Source organism: Coenobita brevimanus, chromosome 96, assembly GCF_032717465.1.
Source record: "Coenobita brevimanus isolate Jiangsu-jjx chromosome 96, ASM3271746v2, whole genome shotgun sequence".
Classification (NCBI taxonomy): domain Eukaryota; kingdom Metazoa; phylum Arthropoda; class Malacostraca; order Decapoda; family Coenobitidae; genus Coenobita; species Coenobita brevimanus.
In genome coordinates, this window is record NC_137049.1 from 13,079,819 (window position 1) to 13,106,367 (window position 26,549).

The 26,549-nt window shown below is 44.9% G+C and overlaps 1 protein-coding gene and 1 pseudogene across 1 annotated transcript in view; one reads left to right on the forward strand and one right to left on the reverse strand.

Moving 5' to 3' along the window:
- Window positions 1–26,549, reverse strand: part of Rpn5 (regulatory particle non-ATPase 5) — a 247,940-nt gene that overhangs the window by 139,160 nt on the left and 82,231 nt on the right. The window lies entirely within an intron of this gene.
- Window positions 4,718–4,836, forward strand: LOC145413575 (5S ribosomal RNA; annotated as a pseudogene).

Sequence of the window (26,549 nt, forward strand, 5' to 3'; positions counted from 1 at the left end):
CTTTCACATGACTTTAGAAACGGACTCACATGGGAGTTGTTGTATGCTGATGATTTAGTGTTGATTGCTGAGAATGAAAGGGAGGCAGATGAAAGGTTTAGGAAGTGGAAAGATGGTATGGGGCACAAGGGCTTAAGGGTAAATCCAGATAAAACAAAAGTGAGGACATCTAGGCCTGGTGGCGGCACTGTCAAAGACGAGGGAGAGTGGCCATGTGCAGTTTGCCACAAGGGCGTGGGAAGTACTGTAATTCCATCACGTGCGGTGTTTGTGATACATGGCTGCATAAGAGATTAGTGGTATCAGAGGTAAACTGCGAGATAATGCTGATTTTATGTGTACGGTGTGTCGGGGTGAGCAGGTGGAGATTGTCAGACGTGAAAGAATTGAACTTGCTGGTGAATCTCTTGAATGTCTGGAAGAGTTTTGTTATTTGAGAGACATGTTGGGTGTTGGAGGTGGGGCTGGAGCTAGCTCTGTGGCTAGGGTAAGAAGTGGTTGGAAGAAGTTCAGGGAGCTCTTGCCTCTCCTGACATTGAGAGGACTCTCCCTACGTGCTAAGGGGTCTTTGTATGCAGCATGTGTTAGGAATGTAATGTTGTATGGTGGTGAGACCTGGGCAGTGAAGGAGGAGGATATTCGCCGGTTCAGACGTACAGAAATGACAATGATTAGGTGGATGTGCAGTGCGTCCCTGTGTCCAAGGTCTGGGGGGGCTGGGTTTACAATGGAAGAGTTGAGAGGTAGGATGAGACTGGAGTGTATTGGTGTTGTGATGAGGAAAGGTAGATTGAGATGGTTTGGACATGTGGAGAGGATGGGGGATGATAATTGGGTGAGGAAGGTGAGAAGTGTTAATATTGGGGGTGGGATTTTTTTTTTTTTATAATGCGAGGAAGAAGGAACCAAAGGCCATGAGCCCGCAGTAACAGTTCCCTCCAAAACAAAATACAATAGAGAGCCAAATTCAAGATTCGATCATTTTGAGATGCCTGGACATACTGCGTTTGAAAGACTCGAGATCATAGGCAGCAGGAAATACAGACAGGGGGAGACAGTTCCAGAGCTGACCTGTTGCATAAATGAAAGACTGGGAGTAACAGTTAACTCTTGCATTAGAGTTGGACAGAAAAGGGATGAGAGTTTGCTGCCAGACGGGTGCTACGCGCCCGTCGTAGAGGTGGAGGAATGCAAGCAGACAGTTCAGAGGAGCAGTGACCATTAAAGTAGCAATAGAAAAGAGATAAAGATGCAACAGTGCGGCAAAGAGACAGAGGTTGAAGGGAGTCAGTAAGAGGAGGAGAGTTAAAGAGACGAAAAGCCACTGACTCCACCCTATTGAGAAGAGCTGTATGTGGGGAGCCTCCCCACACATGAAAGTTGTACTCCACACAGGGGTGGATAAAACCCCTGTATAGAGTCAACAATTGTGCAGGGGTAAAGAAAGAGCGGAGTCGGCTTAGCACACCCAATCTCTTGGCAGCAGATTTTACAAGAGATGTAATACGATCTTTCCAAGATAAGTCCCGAGTAAAAGAAACCCCAAGCATGTTCAAGGATGATGCAGGATTAAGCTGAATATTATTAAACATTAGTGGGTATACCTGTGGAAGATTTTGTCAGGTTGATAGGTGTAAGAACTGAGTCTTAGATGCATTAAAATCAACCGTATTATTTTTACCCCAGTCAGAGATACGAGCCAAGTCAGACATTAGGTGTGCCATAGCCTCATCCCTTGTTTGTTGAAGTAACTGTTGAGATGGGCGTTGCGGGAACCGAATGGAAAGGTGAAGGGTGGAGTCATCAGCGTATGAGTGGATAGGGTTAGATGTACAGCTTAGAAGATCATTGATGAATAAAAGGAAGAGAGTTGGTGATAGGACAGAGCCCTGAGGAACACCACTGTTGATAAATCTAGGAGAAGAACGATGGCCATCTACAACAGCGGCTATAGAACGACCAGAAAGGAAGCTAGCGATGAAGGCACAGATAGAAGGATAGAAACTGTAGGAGGGCAGTTTGGAAATTATAGATTTATGCCAGACTCGATCAAAAGCCTTTGAGATGTCAAGTGCAATGGCAAAGCTTTCGCCAAAGTCCCGAAAGGAGGATGACCAGGAGTCTGAAAGGTAGGTGAGAAGATCGCCAGTGGAATGTCCCTGACGGAACCCATACTGACGATCGGAAAGAAGGTTGTCATAGGAAAGATGCCTTAAAATTTTTCTATTGAGAATTGACTCGAAAACTTTTGAAATACAGGACGTTAAAGCAATTGGACGATAGTTGGAGGGTTGGGAGTGGTCACCCTTCTTTGGGACTGGCTGAATGAGAGCAAGCTTCCAGCAACAAGGAAAGGTACAAGTTGACAGACAAAGGCGAAAGAGTTTGCCTAGGCAGGGTGTAAGCACAGAAGCACAGTTCTTGAGAACAACAGGAGGGACCCCATCAGGCCCATATGCCTTGTTAGTACTGAGGCCAGTGATGGCAGAAAATACATCAACTGAAGAAATTTTAATGTCAGCCATGAGGAAGGCAGAGGGGGGAAGTGATGGAGGAACAGCACCGGAATCGTCTAAGGTGGAATTGGAGGAGAAAGTCTGTGCGAAGAGATCTGCTTTATCAGTAGAAGAAATAGCTACAGAACCATCAGAGTAGAAAAGAGGAGGGAAGGATGATGAGGTAAAGTTGTTAGAAAGATTTTTGGCAAGGTGCCAAAAGAAGCAGGAAGAATTCGAGTTGGAGAGTTGAGAGCATTTAGTATGGATGAAATTTTTAGCAGAGCGAAGAACAGACTTAGCACGATTCCGGGCAGAAACGTAAAGATGATGTGATTCAGGGCTGGGTTGGCTCCGGTACCTTTTGTAGGCCCTCTCCTTGTTGCGGACAGCATTAGAACAAGCGTGATTAACCAAGGCTTTCTTGCGTTAGTCAAAGGATATGAGAAAGGAATGTATGCTTCCATGCCGAAGAGAATAACCTCCGTAATGCGCAAGGCACACTCAGATGGTTCAAGGCCATGGAAGCAATAATCATTCCAGGGAAAATCAAAGAAGTACTACTTGAGGGCCTCCCAGTCCGCGGCTCCAAAATGCCACAGACGATGTTTCCCTGGAGGGTCCACAGGCCATACCGGAGTGATAGGACAGGTTAAGGTAATAAGGTTGTGATCGGAGGAGCCCAACAGAGAGAAAAGATTAACAGAGTAAGCAGAAGGATTAGTTGTGAGGAAGAGGTCAATTATGTTGGAGCTCTCTCCAAGGCGGTCAGTGATACGGGTAGGGTGCTGTACAAGCTGCTCTAGGTCATTAAGGATAGAAAAGATGTAGGCTTGTTCACCAGGTGGATCAGTGAAAGGAGAAGAGAGCCAAAGGTGGTGGTGAACATTGAAATCTCCTAGAATGGAGATTTCAGAGAAAGGAGAAATGGATAGAATGTGTTCCATCGTAGAAGTAAGATAGTCGAAGAATTTTTGATAGTCAGTAGAATTAGGGGATAAGTAAACAGAACAGATATATTTAGTCAGAGAACGACAGGAAAGCCGAAGCCAGAGTGTAGAGAATTCAGAAGAATCGAGTTCAGGAACACGAGAGCAAGATAAGTCGTTGTGTATATATACACAACAGCCACCTTTGGCTTTGAAATGAGTATAGAGAAAGTAGGAGGATACAGAAAAGGGTTTGCTGTCAGTTGCCTCAGAGGGGTAGACCGAGAGACATGGGACGAGGTCATTAAGTGTGACCTCTGGGTTAAGGGACTGAACAGGGAGGCTGCAATGGATCGTGCAGCATGGAGAGCCGCCATTAGGTGACCAAGGCCGACGCATGCAAGCATGTTGGAGCCTTAAAAAAACAAAACGAAACCAGTCTCACACCCTTCTGTTACAGTGGGCACTGAAACTCATTCATGCAAGCCTCTTGCAGCCACCACACTCAGAGCTCTTCTTATCTTGGCCTTCACACCAGTCACTTTCCTTTCCTGTGCCACTCTATTCTCAACTTCATTTGCACACTTACTGCAATCTGGTACTTAAGCTCTCTCACCAATTCGACTTTGTCCATTCACCATAACACAGCACTGGTAATCGCCTCCTCTCTCAACAACCATCACTTTACTTTTTTCTTCAAGGCATGGCACTCACAGACATCTACAAAACTCTGCATCAGTTTACCTAGCTCTTGTCTATAATTTGTAAGCATCAAGGCATTGCACTCACAGACACCTAAAAAAATTCTGCACCGGTTTACCTAGCTCTTATCTGATATTTGCAAGCTGCACTGCAATACATGCATACATCAGACCTGAGACACTTCATCCATCACAATGAATTACCAAAGCCACCCCTCTCTCTATTGCTCATGTTTTTACCTCTATCGAAACACCATTCATATACAGTAACCCTGCCATCTGAGCAAATTCCATTTGTGCTAAACATTATTTTAGCAGATAAAACTCTATCCATAACTGATAAGCATGAGACAGATATCTACAAAACTCTGCACTAGTTTACCTAGGTCTTGTCTGTTATTTGCAAGCAGCACTGCAAAACAGCATATGCATACATCAGATCTGAAAGACAGTGAACTCTCACATTTGGCAAGTTTTTATTTGGCAAATTCACTTTTGGCGATGGGATGGGATTGTACACATCACTCTCATTTGACGACAGAAATCTCACATTTGGCGAGTTGTTTATAATAAAAATATATTTTATGCCAATTAATACGGCCATACCACGTTGAGTACACCGCTTCCCGTCCGATCAGCGAAGTTAAGCAACGTTGGGTCTGGTTAGAACTTGGATGGGTGACCGCCTGGGAACACCAGATGCTGTTGGCATAACGTTCTCCCTACATGTCAGTGGGGTTGGTGGAGGATTAGTGTCCCTCCCTGTAAAACAATTAACTCTGAGCCTTTGGCCACCCCGTTTGGGATACATGGCGTCTGGCAATGAATGAATGATGAATGAATTTCAACAGTGGTAGAGTGTGCGTTTCATAAATGGGTGGGCCAGGGTTCACGCCCCGCCAGGTATTAAACTTTGGGAGTGTTCACCCGGCCACGTTCTACATTAGCGGACACAAGGGGTACTGTGGTAGAACCAGTGTCGCTTACTGTAAAGCATGCTTGCACCCAGTCGGCTTGCGCGGGCCGATTACACTTGGTTCACAGACTACACACAAATCCAAAGCCACTCCAACACTACAATTACACTTACAAGCACTTCTCACCCTACATACAGTCTCTACCAGACAGCCTAAGCCACTTGGTAGAGATACATTGGCTGTATCGTCCTGACTTCGGTCGGGATAGGCCGGTCCTGCAGTGGATACCGTACTCAAACGGCTGCTGCTGATGATATATATATATATATATATATATATATATATATATATATACAGTAACCCCTCCAATATCCGGATCAATAGAGCCATCGGTAGGTTCGGATATTGGTTTCGTCCGGATATTGGGCCCCAGCTTATGGACTTGTACTTACGGACCCTAACACAGAGAAACACCTATACAACTCCCCCCGGACATGCATAGCACCTATTTAACACCCAAATCACACCAATAAGGCACATAAATGACTGAAATAAATGCAATAGAAACATAAAATGTGGGTTTAGAAGTATGTTCATACATTAATAAACATTCTGGTACTTATGGACTCTAACCGAACCTAACCTAACCGAACCTAACCGAACTCTGAAAAACACATTCCTACTGCACATGCATGAGGTAAGTTTAGTATGGAAAGAAGTACAGTATGACACTTTCTGGTAAGTATAGTATGGGAAAAAATACAATATGAAACATTCTGGTAAATATAGTATGGGAAATAGTACAACATGAAACATTTTGGCTACTTACAGCAAGTCCCTGGCCACCTCGATGAATAACCGCCTCCTCTCGGACTCTGACAGTAAGAACGATTTCCTGAAGCACTTGCACTACACTCTTCCTGAAGTCTTGCACTGAACTTAGTCACTAACACACAGAAGTCCGTTCTTTTCACAGTGTTCACTTTAGTCCAAATAATGTTCCATTAAATTTAAGTGTTGCACATTAACTTTTCCCAAGTTTTTTTTCACTAACACACAGAAGTCCGTTCTTTTCAGTGTTCACTTTAGTCCAAATAATGTTCCATTAAATTTAAGTGTTGCACATTAACTTTTCCCAAGTTTTTTTTAAGTTTCCAAAGCCAAAACAAAGAAGGTTAGTTACGTTAAATTTCTTTTCTACTTAGTCTTTTCTCCCAACTTGAAAACCTTAACACAACACACCGTTTTTTTCACTGCACAACACTCAAAATTCCCGTGTGGTCTAGTTGAGAAGTTCTTGCTGTTTATTCACTGTCAGAGCCCGAGAGTATCACTGGCAGGCGTCCAAGGGGTGCATCGGTGGGTAGTGGTGATGGCGAACCGACTACAGAAGACTGAAGACAGCCGCAAACTCACGTCGAGCGGTGACTCCACTGTAGCTGATGTGCTGGGCTGTGGCTCGGAGCATGAGGGCCTGTCTTGGGGAGGCAACGGAGTGGAACCAGGGCTTGGCACAGCGGGGGTCACGGGCCTGAAAAAACTGTCAATCGTTGACTGACGCAAGGACCGACGATTCTGGCGATTGATGATGCGCTGCCGGAAAGCACGCACTTCCTCCACGAGTCCCAAGGGCCCCATCTCCCTGTCGCAGTCCGGGTGTTCCAGGTAGTCTAGGACGAACTCTAGATGTTCCCGGAGTGCGCTCAGCTTGGGGATGGCTGGAGTAGTGTCCTGCTGGGCGGAGTCTGCATCATCATCGCCTTCGTCGTCGGAATCTTCAAGTTCGGGACTGACACCAGCAACCGAAGACGCGATCTCGATATCAGACAACGTCTGATACCCGGGATCGCCCTCGTCGTCGTCCAACCACTCACGAACATCGTCCACATCAACATCGTCGCCGTGCGTACGTAGCCGTGCATGGAAGTCATCCACGTCAAACCCTAGGAAATCGTACTCCACATCTGTTCCGAGAAGCAGACGAGACCAACCATTTTCAAGAGTTTTCACAGGGACTTCCTTCCATGCACTAGCCCAGTTGTACAGTGCAGACTTGATGTTGTAGCGGCGAAGGTTTTCCAAAGTCCGCTTGCCTCGAGTGTCACGTCCTTCCCTGCGCTCGTCCTCGTCCTCGAGAACCACCATCACCTCGTCCAGGAACTTCCGATGGTACAGGCGCTTTGTTGCCACGATCACTCCTTGGTCCATTGGTTGAATGAGAGCAGTCGTATTAGGTGGCAGAAACATGCACCTAATACGGCCATTCTCAGCAACCAAGTCCTTGTCGCACGGGTGGGCAGGTGCATTGTCGAGGACAAGGAGAGCCTTTACCTGGTAGCGAGGAATTCCCAGTGTCTTCGTCTGGTAATGTATGACCTCCTTGACGAAGTGATGGTGAAACCAGTCTTTGAAAATCACAGCTGTGAACCATGCTTTCAAAGAATGGTACCATACGACAGGAAGGACATCCATCACCCCACGAAGGCACCGAGGCTGCTTTGCACAGTCAACAATAACGGGCTTAAGCCGGTGCATGCCGTTAGCATTGGCACAACACAAAGCAGATATCCGTTCCTTAGAAAGCTTGCGGCCAGGTACACGCTTCTCCGTCTCATCGGCGAGAGTGTTCGTTGGCACCGAGCGATAGAATAGGCCAGTTTCGTCAGCGTTATAGACTTGACCGAGAGTGAGGCCCTCCCTGTCGATTAAGCCTTTCACCTTGTGCCGAAACTCGTCCACTCCATCCTCGTTAGCGTCCAATGCTTCGCCATGTGCTTTACGGTTAGTAAGGCCATGTCGTAACTTGAACGCGAAGAGCCAACCCTCGGATGCCTTGAAGTCTAGGGCGTCGTGAAGCCTTGCAAACTTCTCAGCAGCAGCCTTCAGCTCCGTTCCACGTACCATCACACCAGCTGCACACTGCTGTCGATACCAAATCAACGTGGAGCGGTCGATCTCTGCATACTTGGGGGTAAACATAACCTTCCTCTCCACGTTGCGTTTGCTTCTCGACGAGAAGTCAGCCGTGTACTGCATGAGCTTGTCTCGGGAACGCTTGATATCGAACAAAGTCGACCGGGCCAGGTTGAACTCGCGGAGAATGCGAGAGGATGACGAACCCGCATCAACCTTCTCCAATATCTCCCGTTTCTTCTCCAGAGTCAACACCACTCTCTTCCTTTTCTCAGGAGGCGGGGCCATCATCACACACACTAAGAGTAGGGCAGAGAGCAGCAGGAGGCCTTGCAGCAAGTACGGCACCACCACAAAAGCGAGCACGTGGGCAGCCATGGCGAACAGCGCAGGTCTTGTCGCGGTGAGAGACAGGCGGGAAGTGGGGAGGATGCAGCGGCACTCTATCGGACGTCGGAGGAATGACGAACCAAAACAATGCTCTCACGCGGCGCGCGCAGCAAGTTCAAATTACGGACGGCAAAAAATCGATTTTTTCCCCAATTTTTTTGGATTTTCGGACCATTTTGGGAATGTTTGATCCCAGGACGATAAGGTTCGGTTAGTGGGGATGTTCGGTTATTGGGCGTCCGGATATTAGAGTGATTACTGTATATACATATATATACTGTATATTCCCAAGTCCCAGTAGGCCTTCAACCACATGTCACCACTTCGGTGCTAACACACCATCGATATTGAATACATGCTAGGGCTGTCCCATACAAGACTGGTGTACTGGTATTAGCAGGGGTACTTTTGTTTCTCCCCTGCAGGTAGGGGGGTTTCAAGAATACTCCCCCAGTATCCCTGCTTGTCGTACGAGGCAACTAAAAGGGTTGGTGGTGGGTTAGTGCCCCACCCCGTAAAAAGAACTAACTAAAAAAGCGAAAAAAAGCGCCTCGGACCCGGACGGACCATACGTTGACGACTAAGGAATGGACGAAGGACATTCTTAGGGTGGGAACATGGAATGTGAGAGGAGTGAATGATGAAGTGAAAGAGAAAGAGATTGTTCAGGTGCTTGAGGATGCAAAAGTGGATATATGTGGATTGACTGAAACTAAATGGAGAGGTGAAAAGGTGAGAGAATGGGTATATGGTTTAGGTACATGTGCGGGAGTCAATGAAAATGAGAGGGCAAGAGAGGGAGTATGTCTGATGATAAGCAAGAAGTGGAAGGAGAATATAAGAGAGTATGGAACAGTGGGTGCAAGGATTGTATGGGTGAGGATGAAAGTAGGTATACAAGCGTGGGCGACTGTATGTGTGTATGCCCCGACAGAGGATCGAGTGGTAAGAGTGAAAGATGAGTTTTGGGCGACTGTAGAAGCGTGTATGGACAAGTTTGAGAGGAGCGAGAGAGTGCTGTTGATTCGAGACATGAATGGCAAAGTTGGGAATGTACGAGTGGATGGAGTGGTTGGTCAGTGGGGTGTGCTAGCTGGTGTAGATGGGAATGGAAGTGCTTTGGTGGACATCTGTGCTTGTAAGGGGTTGGCAATAACCAATACCTACTTTCGGCATAAGATGATCCACTGGTATACAAGGAGAGTAATGAGGAGGATGGATGGTGAACTTGTTGAACGAAAGGCAAAGATAGACTACGTGTGTGTGGATGAGCGAATGAGAAGACAAGTGTTGGATGCAAGTGTGTGGAGAGGGTGGGGGAATGGAGTCTCGGACCATCACTTAGTGATGGCCAAAGTAGAGCTGCAAAGAAAGTGGTTGAGGAGACGAAGGGGAAGACAGGAGGAAGCAACTCCTGTGAGAAGAGTGGAGAAATTGCAAGATAGTGAGAAAATGACTGAGTAGAAGAGCATAGTGGAAGAAAGACTGGGAAGGTATGAGCTAGAGCAGATGGAAGGGGTGGAAGACGTATGTAAGATATTCACAGAAGAGATAGGCGCAGTGTGTGAGGCGGTTTGTGGAGTGAGGAGGAGATGCAAGGGTGTGCAAGGGACAGCATGGTGGAATGATGAGGTGAAACGAGGTGTGGAACAAAAGAAGAAGGCATATAGTGAATGGTTAGTGAGTAGAGGTAGGGGAGAAGATGAGAAAGAGAAGAAAGAGGTATATGTGAGCAGGAGAAGGGAGGTTAAGAAACTGGTGAAGGAGAGTAAAAAGAAAGTGGATGAGGAGTTTGGGAGGAATCTGAGTGTGAAATGGAGGGAGAGTATGAAATTGTTTTGGAAGGAGGTAAAGAAAGTAAGGCAGTAAGAAAGGGGAAGTAGTAGGGGAGTGAAAGATAGGAATAATAGATTGCTGGTGGAGAAGAGAGAGAAACTAAGGAGATGGAAGAAACACTTTGAGGATTTGTTGAATGTGGAGAGTGAGAGCAGTGCGAGTATAAGTGGTTGGGGAATGGCTGGGAGAAGAAGAGATGAAAGGAAGGAAGAAGAGATCAGTAGGGCAGAAGTAGTGGAAGCGATGAAGAATATTAAGTTGGGAAAGGCCCCAGGAATTGATGGAGTGTGTGGTGAAATGCTTAGGTATGGGGGTGAGATTGTTGTGGAGTGGATATGGAAGTTGTGTAGATTGGCTTGGGAAGAGGGAAGGGTTCCAGAGGACTGGAAATCAGGTTTAATTGTTCCTTTATACAAAGGAAAAGGAGAGAGAGAAGTATGTGGTAACCATAGGGGTATTTGCCTACTTAGTGTGACTGGTTAAATATATGGTAGAATACTCATTGATAGGGTTAGGCATATGACAGAGGAGCTAGTTGGAGAAGAACAAGGGGGATTTAGGAAGGGAAAAGGGTGTGTAGATCAGATATTTGTTCTAAGATGTTTAGTGGAGAAGTATCTAGAGAAGGGAAGGAAAGTGTATGCTGCCTTCATGGACTTGGAGAAAGCTTGTGACAGAATAGATAGGCAAGGTATATGGAAGGTATTAAGAATATATGGAGTGGAGGGAAAATTGTTGAGTGCTGTGAAGAGTATGTACGAGGGAGCTAGGGATACTGTGCGAGTGGATGGTGAGCTGAGTGAGTTCTTTGATCTCAATGTGGGACTGAAACAGGGTTGTGTGATGTCTCCATGGCTGTTTAATATATACATGGATGGGGTTGTAAAGGAGGTGCAGGGTAGGGCAGTGGATGTGGGGGTGGCTCTAATGAATGAGGGTGAGATTTGGAAGCTTCCGGTGTTACTGTTTGCTGATGATACAGTACTGTTGAGTGAAGATGAATGGGAGTTGCAAGGTTTGGTGAATGAATTTGGGACAGTGTGTAGGAGGAGGAATCTGAAAGTTAATGTAAACAAAAGTAAAGTTATGGCGTTTGAGAGGAATGAAGTCACAGAGTGTGCAGTGAGGTTGGATGGTGAGGATATGGAGAATGTGAGTGAATTCAAGTACTTTGGTAGTGTGATGAGTAAGAATGGAACTTTGGGGGATGAAGTGCGTGAAAGGGTACAGCAGGGAAGGAAGGTTGTTGGTACACTGAGAGCAGTGATGAGAAATAGGGAGGTGAGTATGGAAGTCAAGAAGTCACTGCATGATAGTATTGTGATCCCTACCCTGACGTATGGAAGCGAGGCATGGACCTTGCAAGAGGGGAACAAGTCAAGAGTGAAAGCAGTGGAAATGAGTTACTTGAGAGGAGCGTGTGGAGTGACGTGGAGGGACAGGTTGACGAATGAAGAAGTGAAGGAACGCTGTGGGGTGGATGTGGATGTGGTTGAGAAGATTAGGAGAAATACACTCAGGTGGTTTGGACATGTGAAGAGAATGGAGAATGAAAGACTGACTAAGAGGGTGTATGTAGGTGAGGTGGGAGAAGGGAGAGGGAGAGGTAGACTGAGGATGAGGTGGAGGGATGGAGTTGAGAGGTATATGAGGGAGGGGGGGGGTGAGTTGGGGGGAGGGTAGTCAAATGGTGGGTGACAGAGCGACTTGGAGGCGTTTTGTCTGCGGCCACCCTTCGAGGGATTAGGGTGTCGGGCTATAGATAGATAGATAGATAGATAAAATCAATTTAAACAAAATTTAGTTTGCATTGTGAAATTCAAGTCTTACTTCTCAGACCTCTTGAAGTAGCCAGATTGTGCTACAAGTAGTGAATTGGGCTCTTTTTGGAAGCCCTGTGCTACTAAATTTTGAATCTCTCTCTCTCTCTCTCTCTCTCTCTCTCTCTCTCTCTCTCTCTCTCTATACCAAGGGCAGGATGCCACTGCTACCTGGCACATCCCCAGGTGGCGGATAGGGGAAAGCTTTGTAGATATACAAGGTACCGTCTTAGACAGCGCAGACCATGGGACCCCCTATAGATATATAGGGCTCCACCGAATATAACGAATAAGGTGGCAGAAAAAATTACATCTCACCAGAAACTCTGTGGCAGGGAGGTGAGATTATCTGCCTCAATCCTTCCAACCAAACACGAGTTCTATTGCAAAGTACTTGACGGGCGTTCCTGTTCGATCATCGTCAACTAAAGGTCCAACCGCACTGCCTCCTGTGCTTATGGGCAGTGTGCCACCAAAAGTGAGCAAGCACTGTGTTGACAAGTTAGAGACTGGGATATTAAACACTCTTATCCCTTTAAACGCAGCCGTGTACAGCCGATCCCCCCCATTTGGCGGGGTTGTAGCGGGGTCTGAGTACCTGTGGGAAAACATTTGCCAGAAATCAGAGATTAACCCTAGAACATTATAATTTTTATGGCTGATAGTACTTACATTCAGCTTTCTCCTGAGACAGGTGTTGAGCCTTCGTGGACTACCAAAGGACTTGTGGAGACTTGCAAAGTTGGGTAACAAAGTCTTCACTTTCACACCTCCAGCAACCCGGTTTCCCCTCTACCACAGCCTCAATCTGTCACAGTACACTTTATACAACAACGTACAGGTAGTTTGGAATCCGTATTTGTACAATATGCACTGAAAATAAGGCCAAAATCAACGGAGCGTACGGCCGACTTGCAGCGCGGCGGCGGTCTTCCCGTCACTGAACACACATTTCCCTTTTCACAGCTAAAAACATGTATACAGTAATCCCGCATTTTTTGCGGATTTTTTGTCTACGGTTTTGCCCTCTCGCGGATTTTCTTAGCATTAATAAGTTCAACTAAAATATCCTTGAATATACAGAAAACAAATAATTCGAAATTCCCGCAACTTCCAATTGTAGCGCGGTAAACTCACGCCACCCTCTGTCCCTTTCCCGCGGCCCCTCTGCCAGTGTTACCATATCTAGCATAATTTTATTCTTTTAGCATAATTTTGATAAAATTTTCGAGTCTGGAATATTTTTTAGCATATTAGAAGTTTTAGCATCATTCTAGCATAATTTAGAATGGAATGGAATATTTTTGGAATAATTTTATAAAAGCTACAAATCAGAGAGAGAGAGAGAGAGACGAATAAAGTAAGAAGATGTAAGGTTTGAATAGTTGGTTACTTTCAGTTTGGGCTTGGTTGGGTTGGATTAGGTTAGGTTAGGTTGGATTAGGTTAGGTTAGGTTTTAGGTTAGGTTCGGTTTGGTTCGGTTAGGTTTGGTTCGGTTAGGTTTGGTTAGGATAAGTTTGAGCTTTGTATTTTACCCATGAAACCTAGGTTTTTCCGATGGATTTTGGTATGATTCATTCGATTTTCAGCTTCATTTCAGTGGGAAATGACCATTTTCTGTGTTTCTCCCCCTCCCTATAACCCCCGATTCCCCAAAGATCCCCCATTGTTGCAGGGGGATTGGGGGGGGGGTCATATCTCAAAATCTGGTTATTTCCGACGGAAATGATGCTCAAAATCGAATGAATCACATCAAAATCCATCAGAAAACGTAAGTTTCGTGGGAAAAAGCAGTATGGGCAGAAAACCGATATTTACCCTCTTACTGTATGTAGGTTATTTTAATATTTTCATAGTAAACAGTACATAATTAATATACAGCATGAATATGTATAGAATTTTATCATTTAGCTTCAAGTTAGCATAATTCATTTTTTACTTGGAACAAATTTGCTCAATCTAGCATAATTTTTTCACTGCCCTAGCATAATTTCGTTGTTTGGGTATGGCAACACTGCTCTCTGCCCCGCATAATCCTCAGTCCACGCCTGACTGGCTCACGTGTCTGGTGTTCTTGTAACCGTACTATGATATGAGCCTCTTGCCTCCCACTTGCTTTCCACATGGCCCCAGGACGTAAGCCAGCCTCACCAAAGGCTAATAATACAATTAGTAAGAACTCCAAAGTGACAAAACGATCAAGAAAAGTTATGACCTTAGCAGAGAAAATTGTGTTACTGGACAAGCTAAGAAGCGACCGTGCGAGTGTTTGCTATCACCAGTTAATGCATCTTTTTATTTTGTACTGTTTTGTGAATAAATGTGTAGATAATTGTGTATTACAGTACGGTGTTTACATTTTTCCTTCATAATGGAGTATGTGCTTTCAATCTTGTAAGAAGGTATTTCGGGATGAGTATGGAGGTTTCAGAACAATTCGCAGTCACAACAAACACAAGATAATTCGCCTTCATTAATGAAGATAGCTATGGGTGACGCTAGAATATAATTCAAAGGCGACTACAGCGAGGAAGAAACAAGTTAATTACTGACTAAAGGTGCAACTAATAAATAATATCCAGAACCTACGCTACTGAACATAGACTTTGCTGGATCCCCCTGAAATATAGTTATTAAAGTATTGATTAATTAATAATAAGTATATTTATCAAAGTATTGATTAGTATATTTATAGAATGGCGGGGAATCGTCCAGGGTGCGAATTGTTCTGAAGGGGAATCGTCCATGTTTTGACGGGGAATTGTGTGACGGCAAATTGTCTTGCAATCAGTATGGACGTGGACTGTGTGATGGGCAGCATGGTGGATACAAGTGTAAGATTCAATTGTTAATAGAGTATTCGCGGAATTGAATTTTCGCGGGGGTTGCAAGAACGTAACTACCGCGAAATATGCGGGATTACTGTACTACATTATTTTCCTTCATAGTACTTCCCAGAGGCTCGCTTGGCACTACTACGGCCATAAAAATCACTGTCACTGCCAGTATTGTGAAGCGGGAATGAGAAAGACCACCGCGGGGCGATTTTATTCTGCCTTACGGCAGGCACTTTATTCTCGCTCCTGTCGGCCACTCGCACTTCATTTCTATCGCTCACTTTCACTCTCGCTGTCAGTTTAGTGCCTTATTCATCAGTGTCACTGTCATTAGTTATAAAAATAATAATTTCTACACACCAAATTGTCACTGTCAGAACACAGAATAGAAAAATATGCTTTCAACTTCTTACACTGGAGTGACTGTCACTCTCAATACTTATATTATTACTATGTATAATTATTTACACTGAAATCACTGTCACTGTCAGTGCTTTTACAACTACATACACTAATTTACACTCAACAGACTGTCACTGTCAGTACGTACAAGAAAACTAAAAACTAGTATCACTGTCACTCTCAGTATTATTTACAAGATTTTTACCCTTATTTTCAATATCTAGTCAGGCTGTGGTAGTCAAAGAAACACGGGTAAGCACACAAGGGAATTTGGCACTCTTTGCACTGCAAGGAGGTGCGCCTAAATGTTCTGTCTTGCTGGGTAGTGTGGCTGCACACATGACACCTCCTCAGTGCTTTTCCCCTCTTGGCAGTGCTTGGCAGTGGCTCCAGGCAGTGTCGCTGAAGGTTGTCCTGGGCACTGTAGGCGGTCTGGAGGTGTGTGTGAGTGGCGCCTGGGACCTGATGGCAGTACCTGCCCAAAACACTGAAGCAGCTGGTAGACACAAGTCTTAGAAAACCGCCTGAGAGAGTAGTTAGCTGGCTTCCTGTTCTTGATTTTATATAGGATGAAGGCATTCAGCATGCACATATCAAGCAAGTACAAGAACACCTTCCTGTACCAGCGACGGTTCCTCCTCATGCAGTAAATCTCTCCGATCATCATATCTGACTTGTCCACCAGCCGCATATTGACGTTGTAGTCAATTACAGCATCAGGCTTCATCACAGGATCGCCAGTCCTTCTGTCGACCTTCCCTGTGGCTTGCATTTCTCCCTTGTGAACTGTGGTCAGCACATTGACGATCCTCTTGTCGTGCCCCCTGATCGCCAGCATCTTGTCCGATTTCTTCAAGTGCACGTCTCCCCGATTTGATCCTTCAGCCTCGGGGAAGGCAGGGTAGTGTGCCCTATTGCTCCTGACAGTGCCACAGGATCCGACGCCGTGCTCTGAAAGGTACTTGGCGAGTTTGGGAGCTGTATAATAATTGTCCGTATACAGGACATGATTCCCGCCAGAGTACTTTTCCAGAAGCACTTTCACCACAGAACCAGAGAATCCAAGGGAGTCAGTCTTGTCCAAGTCCACATTGCTGGCGGTGTAGATAATGAAGTCTAGGATGAACCCCGTCTTGCAGTCGAATAGGACGAAAAACTTTATTCCAAAGCGGTGGCATTTGCTTGGAATATACTGCACGAACCGAAGACGGCCCCTGAACAAAACCAAGGACTCGTCGATCATTACTTTCTTGAAGGGCCGAAGGAACGTCATAAACTTGTCCTTGATCAGGTTCAGGATTCCCCTCACTTTCCATAGGGGGTCAGTCCGGGAAAGCTCATCGTTGTTGGCAAAGTGAAGGTACGTCATGAGTTGCCTGAAACGATCACGACTCATGTACTTGTTGAAGATGGGTGTGGGGCAAAGATCGTCAGCACTCCAGTACTCCTCAAGCTTGTGCTTCCAGTTATGTGGCATGAGAAGCATCAAGCCGATGAATACAAATAGTTCCCAGATCGTCACAGGAACCCATGCTGCCATCCGCGACGTGGATGGCGTTGCACCTTCACCTTCACGAACTGCAGCAGATTGTCCTTCGTACCTGTTCATCTCAGTACAAATCTTCTCCATGACTTCATTATCCTGGAAGGCCAACAGGTAGTCCAAACATTCACCACCCTCGGGGACAGGGAAGTCAGCCTGGATCCCACACCCAGTTGAATCAAAGGGCAGATCCTCTGGCACAAAATCAGAGCCCTCAGACCACACGAAGGCATCCAGAGTGCCCTGCCTAGGCTGGGAGGGGATGGGGGTGGCAGGGGGTGAGGCAGGCCGTGTGGCAGTAGGTGAGGCAGGCGGTGAGGCAGGCGGTGAGGCAGTGGGTGAGGCAGGCGGTGAGGCAGGCGGTGAGGCAGTGGGTGAGGCAGGCCATGTGGCAGAGGGTGAGCTAGGTCGTGTCTGTGTAGTGGTGGTGGGGGGGGGGGGAGATAAGGAGAAGGTTCAAGGTCACTCGCAGTAGCCTGAGTGGTGAGTTGCCTAGTGCGGGAAACCTTACCACTAATTCTAGCACTAGGAGACACTTTCCTACTCATGCCAGCACGAACACGGGGCCTACGAAAACCTCTACGCAAACCAGACTGCCTGCTTCCCTTCCGAGGTGGTGAAGGAGACTCCGAAGACTCAGGAGAAAGCACAGCAGACGAAGATGACGAGAGAATGGGGCTGGGAGTGCGAGGCGGTATGGCGGCAGCGTGACCTGGTGTAGGGGACAATGGCCGGTCTGAGGAGGACAATGGCTGGGAACCGAGGTCACCACTTCGCTTCCTCTTGGCCCCCTTACCATACACTATTCCCCTTTTCACTGGAGCCTTGCCTGATGAGGTGCTAGGCACAGGAATTGTCTCTTCCTGCACCTCAGACTCAGCACTCGATAGAGTGTCTGATTCGGCAAGGCTTGATAACACTCCAACGTCACTACCGTAATCCATAGAAGCTTTCAATAATTCTATGCCTATAGCCGAGTCACTAAGGCTCTTAGCACTTCCTAATAAGGGTTTGGACGGGGTAGAGGTCACAAAGCCCTTTTTCGGAGGGCTGGAAGGCACTGACTCGGAAGAGCTTGAATGAGACATGGTGTCACCTTCAAAGAGTGCGGTAAACTGACGCTAAACAGGGGCAAACCGCGGGAAAAAAAGCTAGTGTGACAACTGGGGAAACAAGCGATTCCAATTAGCATAAAGTGCTTGCGAGAGGAAGGCACAGATTGACATGTCTGAGCTGTACGCGCCCTGCCATATAGCACGACGAGGGGGGCCGGGCGGCGGTGCGTGGGTGGGTAAAAAAAATGATACTTGGCAACAACGGAGGTCAGTGGTACAAAGGTCAAGTGTGCTAAAAGTAGCTAAAAGGTGGCAGTACTTATAGACAATACCAGCTGGAGCCTGCTTGCCCGCGGTTATTCAAAATTTACTAGAATCGCAAACGCGACGATCCGCCGTTATGTCCTTTTCGCCGAGCGTCGCAAACGCGACGATCCGCGTTTAAAGGGTTAAGGAGGAATGTTTAACTAACAAGGGTTTCTCGATTTAACGCAACTTTACACGTACGTGATGGTTTCAAATTAGCCGCGCACACCCTGGACAGTCCCGAGCTGATAGACCATGTGTGGCAGTTTATGCATAATTATAATTTTTTATTTGCCAGTTAATTAAACTGGTTTTATTCGAACTATAATATTTGAAAATGAAGTTTGGCTCAATTCTGAGCAATTTGGCTCATTTTCAGACAAAATTTGGCCAGGAAAGTAATGGCAGATCTAAAATGTTACAATTTGATGCTGCAGAACAGAAAGAAGAAAACCACTCAGACCAAGATGAAGCAGTTCTTTATGAAGAAGGCAGAAAACTTAGGGGAGTTATCTTCATCACCAGCAGCACGGGAGTCAGAGGAAGAGGAAGGACAGCAGGGCGAGAAGGGACAACAAATTTAGGGTGGGGAGCAGCGGGAGGTTGGGAAGCATGGTGAGGAGGGACTGCAGCAGACGAAAAGTGATGCATAGATGAAGTGAGGCTGTGTGTTGTTATTGTTTGTGACCTACTTACTGTAATGAAAATGCTGCTTTTACTGTAGTGTTTTTATGACCTACTAATGCATTAATAATGTTGAGGAACTTTCACAATGCCATGAATGAAGCAGAATTGAAAGAGAATCCACGTAAAAAAAAAAAATTGTATGTATTTGGGGATAAGGAAACAACGCTTCGGCCCAACTAGGGCTCAGATGTTGTTTATTTCCCCCCAAATATACTGTTTTTGTTTTTTACATGGATATTCTTTCAAATTACTGTAATGTTGTTGCTTATAAGTTTAAAGTAGAATAACTCCCCCCATGGGTAGACTTTCCCAGAGTCCAGGTACATAACCCCCATTATTACCATTGTTTCTTATGGGAAAATTATGTTTAACCCCTTAACAGCAGGGCATCACTTTCGTGACGCTTGGGAGCAAGAGATCATACCGCGGGGCGTCACTTTTGTGATTCTGTGTTATTTTGAATTCGCCCGAGCTTTCAAGTGGTGGCTTATATCATCTATCAGTACTGCCAATGTCCAACACTAGTCAGCACTCCTAATCTCATCTGTACTCCCATCCATTGTTGACTATTTAGCCACTTCTCCCTGTTCTTGGCTCCCCTCCCTACCTCCTCTCCATTACCCTCCCCTCTCACCTGCCCGGCCATGCTGCGCTAAGTAAATCCTCCCTGGAATTTTCCACTGATTTCATCCATTGAAATAAGCCCTATGCCCTATTCTTAAACCAAATAATATATACAAAAGAGAAATAAGGTAAGTGATAGTGCCATACACCTGGAATTGGCTAAATATCACCTGACAACACCTCATGAGAACTTGTTCGCTAATTTTCGCTGTTTATTTCTCCTTGAAATATGCCGTATAATCTATTCTCGTAATAAAAATATATATAAGAAAGGAAGGGATAAGCTATCTATCTATCTGCCTATTGCCAGAGGCCTCAATCCCGTTTGGGGTGGCCACAAACGAATCACCTCCACGTCGCCCTGTCCCCCGCCATTTCACTGCCCTGCTCCCAACTCACACCCCCCTCTCTCATAGGAGAAGCCTAAGCGATATTTACATTCACCTGGAACTATCTAATTTAATATGTATTGTCTAAATTTCCTGCCAATCATTTCATAGAGGAAAATCATTTCATACCGTATATATTAGCAGCTGTACCATGCTGACATTGGCAGCATTGCACTCCCCCAGGCCACCACACTGTGTTCAGTTTACTGTCATCTTTCAAGGTGAAACCACGTTGGATTCGTGCCTGTCCAAATCCGCCGCTTTTTAACCCCATGCAAAGTTCCCTGCGACCTCTATCTACCTACTATCTACTGCCAGACGCCATAATCCTGTAAGGGGTGGTCATTTGACTTTGAGTTAGTTGTTTTACAAGGAGGGACACTAACCCTCCACCAACCCACTTGCTGACACGTAGGGAGCACATATGGTTTGGTTATATGGTTACCACTCAGCGTTGTAAATGGTTACCCCCTAGTAAACCTTGTGTGGAAAGGGGTAAAGGGCTAAGTGACTGCTGTGGAATGTGAACTGGCTAATTTATCAATGAAAATGATGGACAGTGACTACGATCTTTCTGGTGAGTAAAACAGTGCAAGTGGAAATGTAAACAGCAAGTGAAAGCAAGTGAAAGCAATGAATGTAAATATATGTGAACAGTGGAAAATAGTTTTATAAGTTACTGCAAGTGACAGTGCATAACACAGTGTAAATAAAATGGAAATGTAAATAATGTAAATAAAATAGAGAATGTAAATAGAAATGTAAATGAGTAGTAATATAAGAATACGAGTATATATACTGGGAGTAATGAAAGTTAAAGTTTCACTCTAGAATGTAAGAATACTGGGAGTTATGAAAGTGAAAGTGAAAGTGACAGATTCGCTCTCAACGCTAGTATACAGGACGAGAAAGTGAATGCTACGTATTTTACTGAAAGAGAAACTGAATGCCTACGGTGACAATAAACTACTATTACTGAAGGAAACTTATGGATAAAGACTGCAGATATATTTAAGTGCTATATAGTAACAGAAACATAAAGTGTGTGTTTTTATGAACAATAAATGACAGAACACCAGCGGCGAACAAGCGCAAGTGGGAAGGTCATACGCGCTAGTAATTTTCATAGTTTTTTTTTTTTTTTTTTTTTTTTTTTTTTTTAGTATGGATTCCAAACTATTTGAAAATCATAGAATAGTGTTTCTAGTGATAATATCAGGCTGTGGTAATCATATTACGGGTTGTCGGGAAGTGTAAAGTGGAGACTTCGCTACCCAACTTCAGAGGTCTCCACAAGTCCTTCGGTACTCGACGAAGGCTCAACAAACATCCCAGGAGAAAGCTGAAGGTATGTGCCACATGCATATGTAATTTTAATATTCTAGGACTAACTGATTTTTGGCAAAATATTTTTAGAGAGTCTGTCGGAGCGCAAATATGCCCGCGAGACCTGCAGGTCAAGCCAAAAAAAAACCCGCGGTTTAGGAGTTAAATAAAGCATTTTTAATTAACGTGATCTCTCCAGGAACCTAACCCTCGCGTTATTTAAGAAGTTACTGTACTTAAATGCACTCACATTTTCCATTTCCTCCTCATCCAACCTTACTGTCCATTCACTGACTTCACTTCTCTCGAAGACCATAACTTTACTCTTCCCTACATTCACCTTTAGATTCCATTTCTTACACACTCTCCCAAACTCATCCACCAAGCCTTGCAGCTCCCCTTCATCTTCACTTAACAATATAGTATCATCTGCAAAAAACAGAGTTTCTAAACACTGCCATCTCTCACTAGGACTGCTCCAACATCCACTGCCCTACCTTGTATCTCTTTTATAACCTCATCCATATACAGATTGAACAATGATGGAGACATGACACATCCCAGTTTCCATCCAACCTTCAAAGAGAAAAATTCACTCAGTTCACTATACACACACACTGCAGCCTTAGCACACTCATACATACACTTCACAGCATTCGACAACTTCCCATCTACTCCATATATTCTTAATACTTTCCACAATCCTTGTCTATCCACCCTGTCATATGCTTTCTCCAAATCTACGAATGCCACATACAATTTCTTTCCCTTCTCTAGACACTTTTCCACTAAAGATCTAAGAATGAATATCTGATCTACACAACCTCTTCCCTTCCTAAAGCCTCCCTGTTCTTCTCCAACTAATTCCTCTGTTATTTCCATAACTCTGTCAATAAGTATCCTACCATATGCTTTTCCTATTACACTAAGAAGATAAATGCCCCTATGATTACCACATACAGTACTTCTTTTTCCCCTTTTCCTTTGTACAGGGGAATAATTATACCTGACTTCCAATCCTCCGGGACTCTACCTTCCTCCCAGGCCAATCTCCAAATCTTCCACATCCATTCTACTACTATCTCTCCCCCATGCTTCAGCATTTCACCACACACTCCATCAATTCCTGGGGCTTTCCCCATTTTAACTTTCTCCATTGCTTCCACAACTTTCATCCTACTGATTTCTTCTTCTCTTCTCACATCCTTCCTTCATCCAGCCATTCCCCAGCCACTTACACTCGCATTACTTTCAGTCTCAATGTTCAACAATTCCTTAAAGTGTTCTCTCCATCTGCTCACTTTTTCTCCCTTCTCAACCAGTAATCTACCATTTTTATCTTTCACTCCCCAACTAACTTCTTTGGCATCCTGTCTAACTCTCTTTACCTCTTTCCAGAACATTTTCTTATATTCCCTCCACTTTACACTCAAATTCCTTCCGAACTCCTAATCCACTCTCTTCTTACTCTCTTACTAATCTTTTCACCTATTTCTTCCTCTCTACGTATAACTCTCTCTTCTGTCTCTCAACTTCTTCCACACCCCTGTTTTTCAACTACTCTTCTCTCTCTTCTTTTGTGCCACAGCCTCTCTCACCTCTTCATTCCACCATGCTATTTCCTGCACTCCCTTTCATCTTCTCTTCACCCCACACACTACCTCACATGCTGCACAGATTTCTTCTGTGAATCTTTTGCACACACCTTACACGTCCCCTATCTGCTCCAATCCATATTTACCCAATCGCTCCTCCACTTCCCTCTTATATTCTGCCTTTTCTCTATCTATCTATCTATCTATTGCCAGACGCCTCAATCCCGTTTGGGGTGGCCACAAACAAATCGCCTCCAAGTCGCCCTGTCCCCCGCCATTTCACTCCCCTGCTCCCAACTCACACCCCCCTCTCTCATATACCTCTCCACCCCATCTCTCCATCTCATCCTCGGCCTCCCCCTCCCTCTTTCCCCCTCCACCTCACTCACATACACTCTCTTCGTCAGTCTTTGACCCTCCATCCTCTCCACATGGCCAAACCACCTCAGTGTGTTCCTCATAACGCTTCCTATCACATCCACATCAACACCACAACACTCCTTTATATCCTCATTCGTCAGCCTGTCTCTCCATGTGACGCCACAGGCTCCTCTTAAATAACTCATTTCCACGGCTCTCACTCTTGACTTGTGTCCTTCCAACAACGTCCAAGCTTCACTTCCGTACGTTAGAGTTGGTATCACAATACTGTCATGTAGTAACTTTTTCACTTCCATGCTCACTTCCCTGTTTCTTATCACTGCTTTCAAAGAACCAGCAACCTTTCTGCCCTGCTGTACCCTTTCAAGCACTTCACCCTCCATCCTCTTAAAACCTTTCCACCCTCCTTGTATAAACTACTTCCTCCTGTCCTTCCCTTCTTCTATTTCTGATTAACTGTACATATTCATGTTTGATTAACAGTACGTAACTTACAGTAGGGGTACTGTGTCATCAATGGGTAGCTAAGGAGGGATGTGATGGCTGATCTCATCAAGTAAAGTATATGCACAAGTTTTGTGATTTTTACTTTCACGACACAATTGTGGTACCAATTGGGCAAGAAACTAGTGAGTGCAGTGTAATTTGCATTCATTTTTTTTTTCCTACATCCTCATTTACCTCCTTCTTTTTCCTCATTATTATCCCATTTGTTTGCTTCTTGTTTTCTATGTACAGTACAGTACTCTTCTCTCATTTGAATCCCTTTCCTGCATCCTTTATAGCTACAGTACTTCTTCCTCATTTCCTCCACTGCTTCTTCAGCTCTCCATCCCACCACATTGTACCATTCTTATTTGCTAACCTCATGACACCACACAGCTTTCATGCTTTGGCATTTTTATTAAACACTCCCTATATGCATTTCAAAAGTTGTCCAGATCCATTTCCCAGTTCATTGCTTCCAACTCTTTCATCCTTCCACTCATCCATCATCCAATCCTACATTGCCCCATGAGAAGCATAGGAGCCCGGGGCTAGGCAGTTGGTCCCAACATTTAAGATGATAGTGACCAACCTCACTCATTCCTGAGTGGCATTACATGAGCAATCAACTCCAACCATCCCTTAGATTTAAACATTCCCCGGCTCAATGCAATTCGAGTGCAATAATTACCCACTAAACCACCAGGTGCCAAAATTTGGTTATATGATTACCACCCAGCGTAGTAAATGGTTTCCTGGTGTAGAGGAAACCATTTGGCTTGCCACTCAGTGTAGAGTAACCCATAGGCAGAAGGAAAAGGAAAGAATGAAGGAAAGAAAGAAAGAAGAGGGAGTGTCAAGTCACCCAGTGGCAGAAGGCCAAGGAAAGAATGAAGGAAAGAAAGACAGAAGAGGATGGAAGGAAAGAAGGATGGAGGAGAGGAAAGGGCGGACATCCAACGGCAGCACTACATCGAGTGAGTGGATGGTGAGCCCACCACTTTTAAGTGTACAGTAGGGCACCAAGTTTCACACCTAAGAGGGACCATGAAAAGTGACACCAAAGCTGATTCTGTCAAAGTTGGGGCATCGACCTTATTGTAAATAAGGTAACACGGCCTGCACGAAAACTCACCCCCCTTGTGTATTTCCTACTTTAAATGTGTCGTAAAGTTACCTGAAATGTTGCTATTAACACATTAGATCATAAAGCAACATTAAATGTTCAACTACTTGCATAAATGAGCTGTGCTGGGTCACTGTTTTCACTCATCTACCTCCGCACCTGGTTCAAAATACTTCTTCACAAGAGCTACATTGGCTTTTAGTTCCCTCAGCTGTTTTCTCATACTTCGCACAGTCGACTCTGGTAGATTTTACATTTTGCATACTTCGGAGTTTTGAGTACCTTTCTCCATTTCCACTACAATTTTATTTTTTAACTTATCATCATACTTGCATTTTTTTCACTCCCTTGCAGGAGTCATGCTTGGTCTTCCCTTTACCACCTGCTGTTCCAGGCTCACGCCTTCTTACACCATTTCCACTATCACATGGTCAACCTCCGGCTCCACTTGAAGCACAAGATGACATTTTTCTGTCAATTACTAATCAAGGATGCGAGAGGGTAACACTCAACTTGCGGACGCACTGAACACATGCGGGAAACAGGCCGAAACTGGGTGTTGGCGCTGGCGTTGCTGTGGCGAGAATCCAAAACTTATGGTGCCAGAAGGCACAAAAGTGCATTTTTTAGTCGTGAATGTGCAATCACGGGAATATTTGATGGCTGTCGCGAAAGTGCATTTCACCAATCTGGATGCAGTGAAACCTGGTGCCCTACAGTATTGTAGTATTAACAACCTATTCTAGTCTCATTTTGAAGTGTTCAAGTTCAGTGTCTTAGTCCACATTCAATTTTTTGTTATAATGTCAGAAATTTATCATCATCATCATCCGGACCTCCTTTCCCACCCAAGGGCAGTCAGAAAATTCATCCATCCATCCATCATCCAATCCTACGTTGCCCCACGAGGAGCGTAAGAGCCTGGGGTTAGGCAGTTGGTCTCGATATTTAAGATGAGAGTGACCAGCCTAACTCATCCCTGAGTGGCATTACATGAGCAATCAACCCCAACCACCCCTTGGATATAAACCTTCACCGGCTCAATTTGACTGGAGCGCAATAATTACCCACTAAACCACCAGGTGCCAAAATTTGGCTATATGGTTACCACCCAGCGTAGTAAATGGTTTCCTGGTGTACAGGAAACCATTTGGCTTGTCACTCAATGTAGAGTCACCCACAGGTAGAAGGAAAAGGAAAAAATGAAGGAAAAAAAGAAAGAAGAAGGAGTGTAAAGTCACCTGTAGTCAGAAAATTATACGTAGCAAAATTTTTCACACTTCTACAATCTAAAATGCACGTATGCATGCCCAGGCACACAGGCGCACGCGCACACACGCACACACACACACTCCGAGGTGAGTACACACCAGCAAGACTGGACTTACTGTTAACCAAAGAACCTGATGTAATAGAATCCTTGGAATATCTGTGTCCTATTGGAAAAAGTGATCATGTGGTCACTGAGTTCCAGATGATAACAGGGAACGTGGAGCCAAGAGACGAGCTTTATAGGCATGGAAGATACAGCTTTGGGAAAGCAAACATTACATTACATTCGAAACAAACATTACATTCGAAAATGCAGATTGGAGAAAATTCAGAGAAACAAGAGAGATACAGAGGATGTGGGATATTTTTCTAGGCTTCTACAGTATAATTCGGGAGTGGAAAAATTTGTGCCAAGAGTAAGGGAAAAAGAAAACAGAAAAAAGGAGTGGTTTAAAAGAAGGTGTATAATAGCAAAAAAAGAGAGAGATAAGGCGTGGAACAATTGGAGAAAGAGAGGT